Source organism: Oncorhynchus gorbuscha, unplaced genomic scaffold (assembly GCF_021184085.1).
Source record: "Oncorhynchus gorbuscha isolate QuinsamMale2020 ecotype Even-year unplaced genomic scaffold, OgorEven_v1.0 Un_scaffold_1545, whole genome shotgun sequence".
Classification (NCBI taxonomy): Eukaryota; Metazoa; Chordata; class Actinopteri; order Salmoniformes; family Salmonidae; genus Oncorhynchus; species Oncorhynchus gorbuscha.
The window spans coordinates 105,368-118,401 of NW_025746291.1; positions in this window are offsets into that span (position 1 = coordinate 105,368).

Consider the following 13,034-nt stretch of genomic DNA (forward strand, 5'->3'; position numbering starts at 1 on the left):
TATCTACCTGTCCTTTCCTCTTCCCTACCTCACCCTGTTAACCCCTCCCTTCTTCTACCTGTCCTTTCCTCTTCCCTACCTCACCCTGTTATCCTCCCTTCCTTCCCTACCTCACCCTGTTATCCCCTCCCTTCTATCTACCTGTCATTTCCTCTTCCCTACCTCACCCTGTTATCCCCTCCCTTCTATCTACCTGTCCTTTCTTCCCTACCTCACCCTGTTATCCCCTCCCTTCTATCTACCTGTCCTTTCCTCTTCCCTACCTCACCCTGTTATCCCCTCCCTTCTATCTACCTGTCCTTTCTTATTCCCTACCTCCCCTGTTATCCCCTCCCTTCTATCTACCTGTCCTTTCCTCTTCCCTACCTCACCCTGTTATCACCTCCTATCTACCTGTCCTTTCCTCTTCCCTACCTCACCCTGTTATCCCCTCCCTTCTATCTACCTGTCCTTTCCTCTTCCCTACCTCACCCTGTTATCCCCTCCCTTCTATCTACCCGTCCTTTCCTCTTCCCTGCCTCACCCTGTTATCCCCTCCTATCTACCTGTCCTTTCTTATTCCCTACCTCACCCTGTTACCCCTCCCTTCTATTTACCTGTCCTTTCCTCTTCCCTACCTCACCCTGTTATCCCCTCCCTTCTATCTACCTGTCCTTTCCTCTTCCCTACCTCACCCTGTTATCCCCTCCCTTCTATCTACCTGTCCTTTCCTCTTCCCTACCTCACCCTGTTATCCCCTCCCTTCTATCTACCCGTCCTTTCTTCTTCCCTACCTCACCATGTTACCCCTCCCTTCTATCTACCTGTCCTTTCCTCTTCCCTACCTCACCCTGTTATCCCCTCCTATCTACCTGTCCTTTCCTCTTCCCTGCCTCACCCTGTTATCTACCTGTCCTTTCCTCTTCTCTACCTCACCCTGTTGTCCCCTCCCTCCCTTCTATCTACCTGTCCCTACCTCACCCCGTTACCCCTCCCTTATATTTACCTGTCCTTTCCTCTTCCCTGCCTCACCCTGTTATCCCCTCCCTTCTATCTACCTGTCCTTTCCTCTTCCCTACCTCACCCTGTTACCCCCTCCCTTCTATCTACCTGTCCTTTCTTCTTCCCTACCTCACCCTGTTATCCCCTCCCTTCTATCTACCTGTCCTTTCCTCTTCCCTACCTCACCCTGTTATCCCCTCCCTTCTATCTACCTGTCCTTTCTTCTTCCCTACCTCACCCTGTTATCCCCTCCTATCTACCTGTCCTTTCTTATTCCCTACCTCACCCTGTTACCCCTCCCTTCTATTTACCTGTCCTTTCCTCTTCCCTACCTCACCCTGTTATCCCCTCCCTTCTATCTACCTGTCCTTTCCTCTTCCCTACCTCACCCTGTTATCCCCTCCCTTCTATCTACCTGTCCTTTCCTCTTCCCTACCTCACCCTGTTATCCCCTCCCTTCTATCTACCCGTCCTTTCTTCTTCCCTACCTCACCATGTTACCCCCTCCTTCTATCTACCTGTCCTTTCCTCTTCCCTACCTCACCCTGTTATCCCCTCCTATCTACCTGTCCTTTCCTCTTCCCTGCCTCACCCTGTTATCCCCTCCCTTCTATCTACCTGTCCTTTCCTCTTCCCTACCTCACCCTGTTATCACCTCCTATCTACCTGTCCTTTCCTCTTCCCTACCTCACCCTGTTATCCCCTCCCTTCTATCTACCTGTCCTTTCCTCTTCCCTACCTCACCCTGTTATCCCCTCCTATCTACCTGTCCTTTCTTCTTCCCTACCTCACCCTGTTATCCCTCCCTTATATTTACCTGTCCTTTCCTCTTCCCTGCCTCACCCTGTTATCCCCTCCCTTCTATCTACCTGTCCCTTCCTCTTCCCTACCTCACCCTGTTATCCCCTCCCTTCTATCTACCTGTCCTTTCCTCTTCCCTACCTCACCCTGTTATCCCCTCCCTTCTATCTACCTGTCCTTTCCTCTTCCCTGCCTCACCCTGTTATCCCCTCCTATCTACCTGTCCTTTCCTCTTCCCTACCTCACCCTGTTGTCCCCTCCCTTCTATCTACCTGTCCTTTCCTCTTCCCTACCTCACCCTGTTGTCCCCTCCCTCCCTTCTATCTACCTGTCCCTACCTCACCCTGTTATCCCCTCCCTTCTATCTACCTGTCCTTTCCTCTTCCCTGCCTCACCCTGTTATCCCCTCCTATCTACCTGTCCTTTCCTCTTCCCTACCTCACCCTGTTATCCCCACCCTTTTATCTACCTGTCCTTTCCTCTTCCCTACCTCACCCTGTTAGTCTTTCCCTCACCAATCCATCCCTCTTCCCTACCTCACCCTGTTAGTCTCTCTCTCCCTCACCAATCCATCCCTCTTTCCTACCTCACCCTGTTAGTCTCTCTCTCCCTCACCAATCCATCCCTCTTCTCTACCTCAGCCTGTTAGTCTCTCTCTCCCTCACCAATCCATCCCTCTTCTCTATCTCACCCTGTTAGTCTCTCTCTCCCTCAGTAGAGAACCAACCGTGATGGGAGGGTGATGGAAGGGAGGAAAGGGAGGGAGGGTTCCTGTGGGTTGCATAAGGGGGGGATAAGGTGGTCAGTAGCAAGAGGTGGAGTGGGGTGGATGAGTGTACAGGGTGGGATGTTTGATGTTTGGTAACAAGAACTGGTCTGAGGGTTGAATTGGGGGTCGAGGATAGGCCATTGAAGGGAAGAGGGCTTTTATTTGTGAATGACCTCAGCAGTCTGACATGGGCGTCCGTGCAGCACGGCACACTCCAACCTCCATCACATGACCGGATAACTGATAACAGTACTCTACTATCTCTCTCTCCTCTACTGACTGGCCTGCTGGCTGGTTGTGTGCTGGGTGGGATCTGTATGCCTCTGATAGGGGCTTTCCTGGACAACTGTGTGTGTGTGTGTGTGTGTGTGTGTGTGTGTGTGTGTGTGTGTGTGTGTGTGTGTGTGTGTGTGTGTGTGTGTGTGTGTGTGTGTGTGTGTGTGTGTGTGTGTGTGTGTGTGTGTGTGTGTGTGTGTGTGTGTGTGTGTGTGTGTGTGTGTGTGTGTGTGTGTGAGACATAAGACCGTGAGATGAAAGGTAAAAACACATACCGTACATACAGGTGTTTGAGATTTCAGATGACCCCTTGTGAGGTCTTGCCCTACTTTTATAAGAATAACACCCTTAAAAACATTCCAGCCTTCACATCTTGACAGACGGTATCGTTGCTAAGGGACAGTTAGAAATTAACCTCCCCCTCGTTACAAATATTTTCACATGACCCTCTCCTTGGACTGTAAAATAAATTGCACAACCTCCCCCCTCATAGAATGAATTCTAAATAATGTTTACGACCACAAATACTAACTGTAGCGACCCTGTGTTTATTAACGTGGATATGGACTTTGACACATCAACATGCTTTTCTGGCACAGTTGATGCCACGCAGGACGACAGGCCAAAAGGTTGCAGGTTCACTGATGACCATGGACGAGCTCTCTCTCCCTGCCTGTTTCACTAGGTCTACATTACAATCAAAGTCAGCCTCAGATCAGCTGGGGAGAATCAGATGTTCTACTTTTGATGTCGTATTTATAATTCTATCAAGTATATATGCAACACATTTCCCACCAACAGGTTTCTGTGCCAATGCACCACACAACCAATAAACAAAACATACCAACTTCAGCCACTTCAATCAATATCATGGTTTGCGTTTTCAACACCACAATAAATAGACTATGTCAATCTGAACAAACAGAAAATACATCCCTCCCTACCTTGTAAGTCTACACAATATCGAAGGCTTGGCTCGACAATCTTTTAATGTCATTAAACTTTTTGTGTTTTGTAACAGATTTCCATTCATCAAATGGCCGCTTCACAGCTTGGATTGATTTATTTTATTTGTCAGTAAAAATACATATAGTGCCTTCAGAAAGCATTCATACTAGAGGTCAACCGAGTAATTAGGGCCGATTTCAAGTTTTCACAACAATCGGAAATCGGTATTTTTGGACACAGATTATTATTATTATTTTTCTACACCTTTATTTAATCTTTATTTAACTCGGCAAGTCAGTTAAGAACATTCTTATTTTCAATGACGGCCTAGAAATGGTGGGTTAACTGCCTTGTTCAGGGGCAGAACGACAGATTTTTACATTGTCAGCTCGGGGATTCAATCTTGCAACCTTACGCTCCAACCTGATTACATTGCACTCGGAGACTGGAGACTGCCTGTTACGCGAATGCAGCAAGCCAAGGTAAGTTGCTAGCTAGCATTAAACTTAATCAATCATAATCACTAGTTATAACTACACATGGTTGATATTACTAGTTTATCTAGCGTGTCCTGCGTTGCATATAATTGATGCGGTGCGCATTCGCGAAAAAGGACTGTCATTGCTCCAACATGTACCTAACCATAAACACCAATGCCTTTCTTAAAATCAATACACAGAAGTATATATTTTTAAACCTGCATATTTAGCTAAAAGAAATCCAGGTTAGCAGGAAATATTAACCAGGTGAAATTGTGTCACTTCTCTTGCGTTCATTGCACACAGAGTCAGGGTTTATGCAACAGTTTGGGTCGCCTGGTTCATTGCACACAGAGTCAGGGTTTATGCAACAGTTTGGGTCGCCTGGTTCATTGCACACAGAGTCAGGGTTTATGCAACAGTTTGGGTCGCCTGGTTCATTGCACACAGAGTCAGGGTATATGCAACAGTTTGGGTCGCCTGGTTCATTGCACACAGAGTCAGGGTATACGCAACAGTTTGGGTTGCTTGGTTCATTGCCAACTAATTTGCCAGAATTGTACGTAATTATGACATAACATTGAAGGTTGTTCAATGTAACAGGAATATTTAGACTTAGGGATGCCACCCGTTAGATAAAATACGGAACGGTTCTGTATTTCACTGAAATAATAAATGTCTTGTTTTCGAGATGATAGTTTCCGAATTTGACCGTATTTGACCTAAGGCTCGTATTTCTGTGTGTTATTATGTTATAATTAAGTCTATGATTTGATAGAGCAGTCTGACTGAGCGATGGTAGGCCCCAGCAGGTTCATAAGCATTCATTCAAACAGCACTTTCGTGCGTTTTGACAGGAGCTCTGCTGTTTATGACTTCAAGCCTATCAACTCCAAAGATGAGGCTGGTGTAACGATGTCAAATGGCTAGCTAGTTAGCGGGGTGCGCACTAATAGCGTTTCAAACGTCACTCTCTCTGAGACTTGGAGTAGTTGTTCCCCTTGCTCTGCATGGCTAACGCTGCTTCGAGGGTGGCTGTTGTTGATGTGTTCCTGGTTCGAGCCCAGGGAGGAGCGAGGAGAGGGACGGAAGCTATACTGTTACACTGGCAATACTAAAGTGCCTATAAGAACATCCAATAGTCAAAGGTTAATGAAATACAAATCGTATAGAGAGAAATAGTCCTATAATTCCTATAATAACTACAACCTAAAACTTCTTACCTGGGAATATTGAAGACTCATGTTAAAAGGAACCACCAGCTTTCATATGTTCTCATGTTCTGAGCAAGGAACTTAAATGTTAGCTTTCTTACATGGCAAATATTGCACTTTTACTTTCTTCTCCAACACTTTGTTTTTGCATTATTTAATTAAACCAAATTGAACATGTTTCATTATTTATTTGAGGCTAAATTGATTTTATTGATGTATTACATTAAGTTAAAATAAGTGTTCATTCAGTATTGTTGTAATTGTCAACATTACAAATACAATATATATTTTTTAAATCGGCCGATTAATCAGTATCGGCTTTTTTGTCCTCCAATAATCGGTATCGGCGTTGAAAAATGATAATCGGTCGACCTCTAATTCATACCCTTATTCCACATGTTGTGGTGTTACATTCACACCCCTTTGCTATGACACTCCAACCTGAGCTCAGGTGACTCCACTTTCCTTCCATCATCCTTCAGATGTCACTGCAACTTGATTGGAGTCCACCTGTGGTCAAATCAATGATTTAGATAAAAACACACCCGTGTTTATAAGGTCCCACAGCTGACAGCGTATGTCAGAGCATAGTTGCAGTTCAACAGCTCAGACACAAGACGTAGGGACTCCAGACAATCCCGGATTACGAAGGGAAAACCAGCCACGTCGCGGATGCCGGCGTCTTGCTAAACCCCTTCTTCGCCTGCTTTGAGGATAACACTGTGCCACCGACTTGGGCTCCCGAGGACTGTGGGCTCTCGTTATCCGTGGCCGATGTGAGTAAGACATTTAAGCGTGTTAAACCTCGCAAGTTTGCCGGCCCAGACGGCCATCCCTAGCCGCATCCCCAGAGCATGCGCAGACCAGCTAGCTGGAGTGTTTGTGCACATATTCAATTTCTCCCCATCTCAGTCTGCTGTCCCCACTTGCTTCAAGATGTCCACCATTGTTCCTGTACCCAAGAAAGCTAAGGTAACTGAACTAAATGACTAATGCCCTGTAGCACTCACTTCTGTCATCATGAAGTGCTTTGAGAGGCTAGTTAAGGATCATATCACCTCCACCATACCTGATATCCTAGACCCACTCCAATGTTTACCACCCCAATATATCCAGAGACGATGCAATCGCACTGCACACTGCCTGATCCCACCTGGACAAGAGGAATACCTATGTAAGAATGCTGTTCATTGACTAAATCTCAGCATTCAACACCATAGTACCCTCCAAGCTCATCATTAAGCTCGGGGCCCTGGGTCTGAACCCCGCCTTGTGCAACTGGGTCCTGGACTTCCTGACGGGCCGTGAAGGTAGGCAACAACACCTCCACTACGCTGATCCTCAATATAATATCCTCAATATGCTGTATAACAGCCCCCTCCTGTACTCTGTTCACCTATGATTGTATGGCCAGGCACATTTCCAACTCAATCATCAAGTTTGCAGTCGACACAACAGTAGTAGGCCTGATTACCAACGACGACGAGAGCCTACAGAGAGGAGGTGAGGGCCCTGATGGTGCCAGGAAAATAACCTCACCCTTAACGTCAACAAAACGAAGGCGCTGATTGTGGACTTCAGGAGACAGCAGAGGGAGCACGCCCATATCCACATCAACGGGCCGCAGTGGAGAAGGTGAAAAGCTTCAAGTTCATCTGCATACTTATCACTGTCAATCTGAAATGGTCCACCCACACAGACAATGTGGTGAAGAAGGCGCAACAGAGCCTCTTCAACCTCAGGAGGCTGAAGAAATGTTACTTGGCCCCTAAGACACTCGCAAACTTTTACAGATGCACCTGCCAGTTGATGAAGCTGCCAGTTGAGAGTACTATTTAATGAAGCTGCCAGTTGAGAGTACTATTTAATGAAGCTGCCAGTTGAGGACTTGTGAGGTGTCTGTTTCTCAAACAAGAAACTAATGTACCTGTCCTCTTGCTCAATTGTGCACTGGGGCCTCCTACTCCTTCTATTCTGGTTAGAGCCAGTTTGCGCTGTTCTGTGAAGGGAGTAGTACACAGCATTCTACGAGATCTTCAGTTTCTTGGCAATTTCTCGCATGGAATAGCCTTCAATTCTCAGCACAAGAATAGACTGATGAGTTTCAGAAGGACTTTGTTTCTGGCCATTTTGAGCCTGTAATCAAACCCACAAATGCTTATGCTCCAGATACTCAACTAGTCTAAAGAAGGCCAGTTTTATTGCTTCTTTAATCAGAACAACAGTTTTCAGCTGTGCTAAGGGTTTTCTAATGATCAATTAGCCTTTTAAAATTATAAACCTGGATTAGCTAACACAACGTGTCATTGGAACACAGGAGTGATGGTTGCTGATAATGGGCCTCTGTACGCCTATGTAGATATTCCATAAAGAATCATCCGTTTCCAGCTACAATAGTCATTTACAACATTAACAATGTCTAAACTGTATTTATGATCAATTTGATGTTATTTTAATGGACAAAAAATGTGCTTTTCTTTCAAAAACAAGGCCATTTCTAAGTGACCCCAAACTTTCAAACGGTAGTGTGTGTATATACAGTTGAAGTCGGGAAGTTTATATACACCTTAGTCAAATACATTTAAACTCAGTTTTTCACAATTCCCGACATTTAATCCTAGTAAAAATTCCCTGTTTTAGGTCAGTTTGGATCACCACTTTATTTTAAGAATGTGAATTGTCGGGAATTGTATATTTAAAACAGTGAATGTTAGAGTCTCAGGCTATGGTCTTACACTCGTGGACAGCTTTAATAAATGAAAAACAGTTGGATAGGTACCTGGGGGCTAAGTCCGACCAGAACTAGTTTTTCCACTGATAAGTAGCCGAGCTGCTTTACAGGCCCGACCTCCAGATGAGTATGAGGGAGGAGGTTCAATACCATTCTTACAAGCTTGTTTGGCTGGAGGCTTATTGTTGACATGTTTGGGGCTGCTGGTGAACCATGAAGTCAGGAATAATCAAAGTGACACTGGACTAGTGCCACAGTGTTTCTGGTGTCTATAACTAGGTTTCCATCCAACTGCTGAAAGATTTTCATGTGAATATTTTTTACATCTGCATTAAAACAATATGTGCATTTTCCCATCAGAGTTGTGTTTCCATCAAATTAACTTGTTGCAGATAAAAGTCTGTAAAAAAGTAATGCACATACAAATACCTTGAGGTTAAATCCCCATGTACCCAATAAAGAAGGCAAGTTAAATGGGTTGCCATGGCATTTTCAACTAGGCCTACTGTTGGTTTTGAGTAGATCTAGTGAATGTGCCCACTCTGGTGTTGACGTGTACTCTAGCCAACAGCACAGACACAGTACAGGTACAGCCTACTACATGATGACATTATTATGGACAAAAGTGCAACGTTTATTTTATTTGTCAAATGGCAGCCGAGCATCAATCATGTCACCAGAATAAGACCCTGAATATGTATTGACAGGAGCATCAAACTATCCACCTGCCACTATCAGTATGAATGGTGGATAGAGGACAGGATACACTGTGGTATAGTTAAAGTTAGCACATGGAAAAAGAGTAATGCATGAAGGACAAAGGATGGAATAAATATAGTATAGTACAACCTGCAGAGTAAACCAGGAAATACACACTACCCTCCCCTGTGCCCAATAAAAACACAACGCTCCCAAAGCAAAAAATATCTCAGAGAGGATGCCAAACATCACGCAGCGCAAAGTGAACATACTCTCTGTGTATGAGTGTGTGTATATCTTAAACATGTCTGAGGTACTGAGATCCATCTGACACCAATTACCCCCCTTATTAAACCACAGGCATTCTACTTAATACCTGACATACCATACCACACACACACAATGAGAGAGACTGGAGGGAGAGGGAGAGAGAGGGAGAGACAGAGAGAGGGAGAGGGAGAGAGAGGGAGAGACAGAGGGAGAGAGAGGGAGAGAGAAACAGATGGAGACAGAGGGAGAGAGACAGAGGGAGAGAAACAGAGGGAGACAGAGGGAGAGAAACAGAGGGAGAGAGACAGAGGGAGAGAGAGAGAGAGAGAGAGAGAGAGAGAGAGAGAGGGAGAGACAGAGGGAGAGAGACAGAGGGAGAGAGACAGAGGGAGAGAGACAGAGGGAGAGACACAGAGGGAGAGACACAGAGGGAGAGAGACAGAGGGAGAGAGACAGAGGGAGAGAGACAGAGGGAGAGACAGAAGGAGAGAGACAGAGGGAGAGAGACAGAGAGAGAGACACACAGAGGGAGAGACACACAGAGGGAGAGAGACAGAGAGAGAGAGAGACAGAGAAAGAGACACACAGAGGGAGAGAGACAGAGGGAGAGAGACACACAGAGGGAGAGAGACAGAGGGAGAGAGACAGAGAGAGAGACACACAGAGAGGGAGAGACAGAGGGAGAGAGAGGGAGAGAGAAACAGATGGAGACAGAGGGAGAGAGACAGAGGGAGAGAAACAGAGGGAGACAGAGGGAGAGAAACAGAGGGAGAGAGACAGAGGGAGAGAGAGAGAGAGGGAGAGAGAGGGAGAGAGACAGAGGGAGAGAAACAGAGGGAGACAGAGGGAGAGAGACAGAGGGAGAGAGACAGAGGGAGAGACACAGAGGGAGAGACACAGAGAGAGAGACACAGAGAGAGAGACACAGAGGGAGAGAGACAGAGGGAGAGAGACAGAGGGAGAGACAGAGGGAGAGAGACAGAGGGAGAGAGACAGAGAGAGAGACACACAGAGGGAGAGAGACAGAGGGAGAGAGACAGAGGGAGAGAGACAGAGGGAGAGAGACAGAGGGAGAGAGACAGAGGGAGAGAGACAGAGGGAGAGAGACAGAGGGAGAGAGAAACAGAGGGAGAGAGAAACAGAGGAAAGAGCAACATGAGACCTATCTTTCACCTCAGTCAATAATTCATGCGGTGCATGTATGCTCCTTGTGCATCATGGGAAATGTCCACTTCTGGCTGACCTTGAGTGACCCCTAGTGGCCCCCACCCCTCCTCTTCCCTCTGTTTTTATCGGTGCCAGAGTGATAAAGAAAATCCCTCCGTTACAGACAGAGAGGAGAGATAGCCAGCTCTCACTGCTGCTCGGACTATGTGCTTCCGTAACTAATGCCTAGACTTCAGCTCAGTGGGTCTCAGGCATAGACATGCAAATCACCTCAGATACACTAAGGCTGGGCTTCTGACTGGGTCCTCTTCTTTTATATAGTGACTCGGAAAAAACAACCATCTTTGGGTCTTTGAGAAGTGCTATAGAAATCCCACATTATTATTATTAAATCATTCTGATTGAAAACATCACTTTGACATACATCTATTGCTGAGCAGACGTGGGCTCCCGAGTGGCGCAGCGGTCTAAGGCACTGCATCTTAGTGCAAGAGTCCCTGGTTCAAATCCAGGCAGCATCACATCCGGCCGTGATTGGGAATCCCATAGCACAATTGGCTCAGCATTGTCCGGGTTTGGCCGGGGTAAGCTGTCATTGTAAATAAGAATTTGTTCTTAACTGACTTGCCAGGTTAAATAAAAATAAAAAAATGTCATCACTGAAATCATTCTGAATGACTTGAGTTCTCATGGGGTTTCTACCACAACAACCAATAGAGAGTAGTGTGTTTGTCCCACTCAGAAGCGGGCTTCAGCTCAGCTGTGGTGTTTCTCTCATAAACAAGGGCTGCATGGAGTCAACAGACTAGTAAAACCTCTCAGTGCCTCATGCTTAACCTCTTTCTCTTTTCTCACTTTCTCTCGCTTTACTCTGACTTTCCCCCTTCTCTCTCTGACTTTCCCCCTTCTCCTTCTCTCTCTGACTTTCCCCCTTTTCCTTCTCACTCTGACTTTCCCCCTTTCCTTCTCTCTCTGACTTTCCCCCTTCTCTCTCTGACTTTCCCCTTTTCCTTCTCTCTCTGACTTTCCCCCTTTTCCTTCTCTCTCTGACTTTCCCCTTTTCCTTCCTCTCTGACTTTCCCCCTTTTCCTTCTCACTCTGACTTTCCCCCTTTTCCTTCTCACTCTGACTTTTCTTTTCCTTCTCTCTCTGACTTTCCCCCTTTTCCTTCTCTCTCTGACTTTCCCCCCTTTTCCTTCTCTCTCTGACTTTCCCCTTTTCCTTCTCTCTGACTTTCCCCTTTCCCTCTCTCTGACTTTCCCCCTTTTCCTTCTCTCTGACTTTCCCCCTTCTCTCTCTGACTTTCCCCCTTTTCCTTCTCTCTCTGACATTCCCCCTTTTCCTTCTCTCTCTGACTTTCCCCCTTTTCCTTCTCTCTCTGACTTTCCCCCTTTTCCTCTCTCTCTGACTTTCCCCTTTTCCTTCTCTCTCTGACTTTCCCCCTTTCCTTTTCTCTCTCTGACTTTCCCCCTTTTCCTCTCTCTCTGACTTTCCCCCTTTTCCTTCTCTCTCTGACTTTCCCCTTTTCCTTCTCTCTCTGACTTTCCCCCTTCCTCTCTCTCTCTGACTTTCCCTCTCTCTTTTCCTCTCTCTCTGACTTTCCCCCTTTCCCTCTCTCTCTGACTTTCCTTCTCTCTCTTCTCTTCCCCTTTTCCTTCTCTCTCTGACTTTCCCCTTTTCCCTCTCTCTCTTACTTTCCCCCCTTTTCCTTCTCACTCTGACTTTCCCCTCTCTGCCCTCTCTCCCTCTCTGCCCTCTCTCCTCTCTGCCCTCTCTCCCTCTCTGCCCTCTCTCTGCCCTCTCTGCCCTCTCTCCCTCTCTCCCTCTCTGCCCCTCTGCCCGCTCTCTCTCTCTCTGCCCTCTCTCTCTCTCTCTCCCTCTCTCCTCTCTGCCCTCTCTCCCTCTCTCCCTCTCTGCCCCCTCTCTCCCTCTCTGCCCTCTCTCCCTCTCTCCCTCTCTCTCTCTCTGCCCTCTCTCTCTCTCTCTCTCTGCCCTCTCTCTCTCTCCCTCTCTGCCCTCTCCCCTCTCTCTCTCTGCCCCCTCTCTCCCTCTCTGCCCGCTCTCCTCTCTCTCTCTCTCTCTCCTCTCTCCCTCTCTGCCCTCTCTCCCTCTCTGCCCTCTCTCCCTCTCTGCCCTCTCTCCCCTCTCTCCCTCTCTCCCTCTCTCTCTCTCTCTCTCTGCCTCTCTGCCTCTCTGCCCTCTCTCTCTCTCTCTGCCCTCTCTCCCTCTCTCCCTCTCTCTCTGCCTCTCTCTCCTCTCTGCCCTCTCTCCCTCTCTGCCCTCTCTCCCCCTCTCTCCCTCTCTCCTCTCTCCCTCTCTGCCCTCTCCCTCTCTGCCCGCTCTCCCTCTCTCTCTCTCTCCCTCTCTGCCCTCTCTCCTCTCTCCCTCTCTCTCTCTCTGCCCTCTCTGCTCCTCTGCCCTCTCTCTCTCTCTCTCCCTCTCTCCCTCTCTCTCGCCCTCTCTCTCTCTCTCCTCTCTCTCTCCCTCTCTCCTCCCTCTCTCCCTCTCTGCCTCTCCCTCTCTGCCCTCTCTCCTCTCTCCCCTCTCTCTCTCTCCCTCTCTGCCCTCCTCTCTCCCTCTCTCCCTCTCTGCCCTCTCTCTCCCTCTCTGCCCGCTCTCCCTCTCTGCCCTCTCTCCCCTCTCTCTCTCTCTGCCTCTCTCTCCCTCTCTGCCCTCTCTCCTCTCTCTCTCCTCTCTCC